Raw genomic sequence first — 7,550 nt, 5'->3', positions numbered from 1 at the left:
ACTGTAGTAACAACTCATATACTTGCGGGATGTAAGTTGAAACTGTCAGGTCATGTCTTTGACATCGACGTTATTCCTTTTACGCTTAGTAGTTTCGATGTCGTTGTCGGCATGGACTGGTTATCCGAGAACCGAGCGGAGATTATATGCCATGATAAGATAGTCCATATTACCACCCCTTCCGGCGAGATCATTTCGGTCCGAGGCGAGAGAAGCGGCATGACCACCAGCGTCATTACCCTTTTGAAGGCACAGAAGTATCTACGAAAGGGGTCATCCGGGAATTTTGGCGCAGATTGTTGAGAAACCCGCGGAGGAGAAACGAATTGAAGACATACCGGTTGTGCGAGACTTTCCGGAAGTTTTCCCAGAGGATTTGCCCGGACTCCCTCCTATTCGTCAAGTCGAATTCCAAATCGAGTTGACACCCGGTGCAGCACCCATAGCACGAGCCCCGTATCGGCTCGCACCGGCGGAACTTCAGGAGTTGTCCACTCAGTTGCAAGATTTGTTGGATAAGGGTTTTATCCGACCTAGCTCATCGCCATGGGGAGCCCCTGTCTTGTTTGTCCGAAAGAAAGACGGGACTTTCCGAATGTGCATCGACTACCGGGAGTTGAACAAGGTGACGGTCAAGAACCGTTATCCTTTACCCCGAATTGATGCTTTGTTTGACCAGCTTCAAGGATTGAGTTACTACTCGAAGATTGATCTACGATCCGGTTACCACCAGCTGAGAGTGCGCGAAGAAGATATCTCAAAGACGGCTTTCAGAACACGGTATGGTCACTACGAGTTTTCGGTTATGCCTTTTGGCCTAACCAACGCGCCAGCCGTATTTATGGATCTCATGAATCGAGTATGCAAGGCGTACCTCGACAAGTTCGTGATTGTTTTCATCGATGATATTCTCGTCTACTCCAAGAACGAGACTGACCACGAAGAGCACCTAAGGGTAATTCTGGAACTATTGAAGAAGGAACAACTGTATGCTAAACTCTCGAAATGTGAATTTTGGCTTCGCGAGGTTCACTTTTTAGGACATGTGATCAACGAGAATGGTATACATGTCGATCCCGGTAAGGTAGAGGCCATCAAAAACTGGGAAGCACCTAAGACTCCGACTGAGGTGCGACAATTCCTAGGACTGGCCGGCTACTACCGGCGTTTCATCGAGGGATTTTCAAAAATTGCTCAACCCCTCACCGCTTTGACCCACAAGGGCACTAAGTACAACTGGGGTGACGCGCAAGAATCCGCTTTTCAACTGTTGAAAACCAAGCTTTGTAGCGCCCCTATTTTAGCCCTCCCCGAGGGAACGGAAAATTTTGAGGTACACTGTGACGCATCTATACAAGGTCTCGGTTGTGTGCTGATGCAACTCGAGAAGGTTATAGCCTACGCCTCTAGACAACTACGGGTTCACGAGAAGAACTACACGACCCATGATTTGGAACTCGGAGCTGTGGTGTTTGCTCTTAAGATATGGAGGCATTACTTGTACGGTACCAAGTTTACCATCTACACCGACCACAAGAGTCTCCAACATATCTACGATCAGAAGGAGCTGAACATGCGACAGCGTCGTTGGGTCGAGCTGCTTAAAGATTACGATTGTGCCATCAAGTACCACCCTGGCAAGGCCAATGTGGTGGCCGACGCCCTCAGCAGAAAGGAAACAGATAAACCCAGACGGGTGAGAGCATTGCAACTCACGATTCATGCCAGCTTACCCGATCAGATTCGCGATGCGCAACTAGAAGCTTTGAAAGATGAAAATCTCCCATCGGAACTCATGAGGGGCATGAACAAGCAACTTGAAACCAGATCGGACGGGGCCCGATATTTTGAGAACCGGATTTGGGTTCCACGATACGGAGAGTTGAGAACTCTAGTGACGGACGAAGCTCATAAGTCCCGATATTCTATCCATCCTGGCTCAGACAAAATGTATCATGATTTAAAGGCACTTTACTGGTGGCCGAACATGAAAGCCGACATTGCCACCTACGTGAGCAAATGCTTAACTTGTGCCAGAATCAAGATAGAATACCAGAAACCATCTGGTCTACTGCAACAACCGGAACTCCCAATGTGGAAATGGGAGCACATCTCAATGGACTTTATTACGGGTTTGCCTAAGACACCGACGGGATGCGATACCATCTGGGTGATCGTTGACCGGTTGACTAAATCGGCACACTTCCTAGCAATTAAGGAAACGGACAAAATGGAAAGACTGACTCGCGTATACATGAAAGAAGTGGTGTCTAGACACGGAGTGCCTGTCTCGATCATTTCCGATCGAGATTCTCGTTTCACCTCGCACTTTTGGAAGTCGCTGCAAAGCGCACTGGGCACCCGTCTCGATATGAGTACAGCATACCATCCTCAGACGGATGGGCAAAGTGAACGGACTATTTAGACCCTGGAGGATATGTTGCGTGCATGCGTTTTAGATTTCGGAAAAAGTTGGGAACCCCACTTACCCTTGGTAGAGTTTTCGTATAATAACAGCTACCACGCAAGTATTAAGGCAGCGCCGTTTGAAGCGCTGTACGGACGGAAGTGTCGATCACCACTCTGCCGGGCAGAGGTGGGTGACAGCCAAATCACTGGTCCGGAACTGGTACTCGAAACCTCGGAAAAGATTGTTCAAATCCGAAATCGCATGGCAGCAGCACGAGATCGCCAAAAGAGTTACGCCGACAAGCGCCGAAAACCTCTCGAATTTCAAGTGAACGATCGGGTGTTACTCAAAGTCTCACCTTGGAAAGGTATGGTTCGCTTTGGAAAGCGAAACAAACTCAACCCACGGTATGTTGGTCCGTACCGGATAACTGAGCGCATTGGTCCGGTGGCGTAACGACTGGACCTACCAACAGAACTCAGTGGCGTACACGATGTATTCCACGTATCAAATTTGAAGAAATGCCTATCTGATGAATCCCAAGTAGTCCCTTTGGAGGAACTACAAATTGATGAACAGTTACGTTTCATTGAAGAACCAGTCGAGGTTTTGGATTGGGAAACCAAAACGCTCAAACACAGCAAAATTCCAATCGTTAAGGTTCGTTGGAACTCGAGACGTGGACCGGAGTTCACGTGGGAACGCGAGGATCAAATGATGAAAAAGTATCCTCACCTTTTTGAAGGGCTAACCAAACACAGAAAACCGCGAAACTCGGCAAACCGTCAAACATCACCGGAGGTATGAATTAAATTTCGGGACGAAATTTCTTTCTACTAGGGGATGATATGACAAACTGAAAATTTATTTTACTCTTTCAGACTCTCATCACGACTTGACTCAAATTTTCGGGACGAAAATTCTTTAACATGGGAATGATGTGACAATCGTCAATTTCAGGTTAACTCCGTTAACTCAATTCCGTCAATTCAAACTTTAAGATCGTTAAATCTATAACGCACACTTCATTACATTTAAACTAGGGTTTAAATGACGCTTAACACTTACTACATGTGTAGTCTTTCGGGATTTGCACCGAAACGCAAACGAGTTGACGCAAACGATTGATAAATGAACGAAAAACGTCAAAACAATAATTATGTGATAATTATGTGTTAGATATATGTGTGTTACTTGATTTTGTTATGTGGAATGTTAAACAAGAAACAAGAACCAATTAGTTAGGCTAGAGATGTAACACTTGAAAGTAGAGGGACTAGAGTGTAACTTGTATCATTATAAATATATCCTTAACTAAATTCTAACCTATTATTTTCTAAACCTACAACCCCGATCGGCCTCTCTCTCCTTTGTTCTCCACGGCTGCCGTCCACAAACACACACATATACACATCAAATCAAGTGTTTGATCCAAGAACAAGGTGCTAGGAAGGTATAATTGATCATCCCTTACCTCCTTGTTGTTTAATTTTGATGTTTAATGGGTTAATCAAAAACCCTAGGCAGCCGATTTGCTTGTATATGTATGAGTTAACATGATGGTTGTTGAATTCATGATGATTGATAACTAGTATTGATGTTGATGCATGATTCATTGTTGTCTTTGATTTGAGTTAAAACACAAACCCTAATCTTGTATGTATGGTGTAATTGAGATGCATGGATAGTAGTATTAGTGTCTAGCATGTTATATGATTTATTTGTGATCCATGGCTAGTGAAATTGTTAAGTTTTGATGTGAACAGAATCTGGGCAGAATGTGTATACGATGTTTAAATGACTGTAACGAAGTGTAAACGTGAAAATTGGTTGAGATTGTGGGTACTGCAGTAAACTAGGTTGAGTCTAGTTTCCATGAAGTATAAGTTTGTAATTTTTGGACAAGTAGAAGTGTACTTTTATTATTTTACAAAAACGTGGTGCAAAGCTGAGCTGTTAGACCTGCTGTTAGGTTAAGTTGTAAATGTTATATCTCATGAACCACGAGGCCAATTGGGTTGGTTCCACTTCTGGAAGTTGACTCATTGAGTTAGGAACCAAACCCAAGTGGTCTTGCATTTATTGGATTTTTCGTTTAACGGGAATTGCAAATAACATTCTGTTGCGCATGAATCTGACTGATATGAGTTTGCTGTAATGTTTTGGTCATTATAAGAAAAATATGTGGAATAAAAATAAGATAAAATATGTTCTGGAAACCTAAAGATATGTATGCTTCTGTGGTGATTTTTGGTGAATTAATTGAGACGTTATGATCGGTGAAATAGTACAATCTTTCAAGTAGAAATTCTGTCATAATGAAACTAACTGCTGAGTTGTGTAAAAATGCATGAAATATGATAGTTTTTATATATTTGTTATGTTTTGACCAAAATACCCTTGCGGGGAATAGTTGCTAATTGATTTTCATGAATTGACCAAATTGCCCTTATGGGGAATAATGGTTAGTTAATTTTGTTTGTTGACCAAAATGCCCTTACGGGGATAATTGCTAGTAAAGTATGTTATTAGTACGTGACACGAAAGTAATTGCTCACTCATGTATCGTATCACAATTGTACTTGTTTAAGTCACACACGATTCACAAACGAAACACGAAATCTGTTACGTGCATAGGTATTATGTGCCGAGTCTAGAGACTCGTTAAACGTACCGATACTTAGAAAATCTCTTTGTTATTTAGAACGCTAGAGAGTTTCTACGACGCGCATCACTTGGTGATCTATATCGGGATATTCTTCGCAAACAGTGAGTTTCACTTACCCCGCTCTTTGAACTGTTTTCAAACGTTTTTCACTTGGGGGAGATAACATACTCCGATAAACGCATTTTCTGAGATAAACGCATATTTAAGATTTTGTTATAAATTATATATCACTTGTAAAGGCTAAGCGGCAAACGTAACATTTGAAGTCCCACACATCGAACCGGTTAATATTTGGAATAGCGAGTCACTGTTGAGTAGTACTACTGGGTTTGACAAACCCCACCCGACGCTAAGCTCAACTGGAGGTTGAGTGGGTGTAATTTTGGCTAACACTTACCATGGTCTGGGTTGACCTGGTGACGGGCACTTGATAAACAGTCAGCTTCGGTCTCGAACCACTTAGCGATACTTGTTGTATAGATTAGCTACCTATCGATATATAATTTGACGTAACACTATCTGGTAATGCAAAACACTTAAACGCCGTAACGTGGTTACGCAACACTTAAACGCCGTAACGTGGTTACGCAACACTTAAACGCCGTAACGTGGTTACGCAACACTGAAACGCCGTAACGAGGTTACGCAAAACGCTAAACGATTTATCTTATATAACTTGTGAACTCACCAACCTTGTGTTGACACTTTTAGTATGTTATTCTCAGGTAGCCGAGGCGGGCGCGCGGTTTAGGAGCATGCATTAAATGAAAACACTTTTATTCTGCAAACTTATTTTTAACAGTTATCTTTGGTTTTAAGTCGTCCTGCGTGACGCAGCTTTTGAATTAAGGTTTTTACGCTTCCGCACTTATTTGCATTTAAACGTTTTTATGGTTTGATTATAACTGATGATTCCGATCCTGCCAGTTCACACCCTCTGACGGTAAAACTCCGTTAGTGGATTTTGAGGGTGTGACAAAAAGTCTCCGGCATATATTTTATCAAAAAGATCTGAATATGAGACAACAACGGTAGGTAGAACTACTCAACGATTATGACTGCGACATTTGTTACCACCCTGGTAAAGCAAATGTTGTAACCGTTGCTTTGAATAGAAAGGAAAGAGAAAAACCATTACGGGTTCGAGCATTAGGGATGACAATTCAAGGGGTCTCACAACCCAAATTTGTGCACAATGTGAAGCTCTGTAATCGCAAAACATAGGAGCTGAAATACTGCGAGGTCTTGATGTATATTTGTGGCAAAGTTCGATGGTAAACTATACTTGATCGACCCAATTTGGGTACCCCGATATGGAAAGTTGCGTAATTTAGTATTTGACGAAGTGCTCAAGTTCAAATACTCAATCCACCCAGGTTCAACCATGATGTATAAAGATCTCCAAGAGTTGTATTGGTAGACATATATGAAAGGAGATATAGCAGTTTACGTTAGCAAATGTCTGACATGTTCATAGGTCAAAACTGAATGCTAGAAACCTCTTGGATTGTTACAAGAGCCAGAAATTCTCTAGTGGAAATGGGATCATATCACTATGGCCTTTCTAACCAAATTACCAACCACGCCCATTAACCACGATTCTATCCGGGTTATTGTGGACTGATTAACAAATTCTACTCATTTCATTCCCATCTGTGAGAAAGATAACTTGGAAAAGTTAACTAAACTATATCTGAAAAACATTGTAGCCAAACATGGTATACCCGTTTCAATCAACTCTGACAAAGAGAGTCGTTTTGTTTCTCTATTTTGGCAATCACTACACGAATCCTTAGGCACACACTTAGTGGTTAGAAATAACCAAAGACCGGTGCGTCTGGTGGTTCTGCTAGTGTTGATGTTGAGGATTCTGATAAGCAATTAGTGGTGTATCGCAACACTACTAATGTGCAACCTATTGAGTCTGTGAAGGCCAATACGGTTATATATATGAGTAACGAGAATGTCGTCGTTATGAGCATGGTGAATGCTGATGAGATCGAGGAAGGAGAGTTCATTGATTATTCATTATCCAGAGATCAAATCACGTTATTGCTCGGGTTGAATGATGATGAGTTGGATAGATTGGAGAACGAGCAAGATGTTGTGGTAATTGATGATGAAGAGGTCAGATTCGATACAAGTATTCCTTATCGAGATACGTCATTTAATTATGATGAAGTTGAAGTAGAAGACATGACAGACGGGGAATACCATGTTCTGTACACACGTACGGATATAACGGAAGAAATTACATTCTTCACAACATAACATGTAAAAGCAGCTGAAGAGCGTTTTGGGAAGCAGAAAGAAAAGGATAAAGTAAACGAGGTTGGGTCGTGCTCAAAGGATTTAGCGGGTAATGTATTTGAAGATAGGTTTGGACATAATAAGTCTCGATTCTCGAAGCTTATTGATGTGCTAAGGTATGCGGAGAAAAGACGACAGGCAGATTAAATCTCGTGCCATTGC

This window comes from Bidens hawaiensis, unplaced genomic scaffold, assembly GCF_021521415.1.
Source record: "Bidens hawaiensis isolate Kalapana, Puna unplaced genomic scaffold, B.hawaiensis_p1.1 tig00003587_1, whole genome shotgun sequence".
Classification (NCBI taxonomy): Eukaryota; Viridiplantae; Streptophyta; class Magnoliopsida; order Asterales; family Asteraceae; genus Bidens; species Bidens hawaiensis.
The sequence above is the reverse complement of the archived record's forward strand: the minus strand, read 5'-3'. Positions refer to the sequence as shown.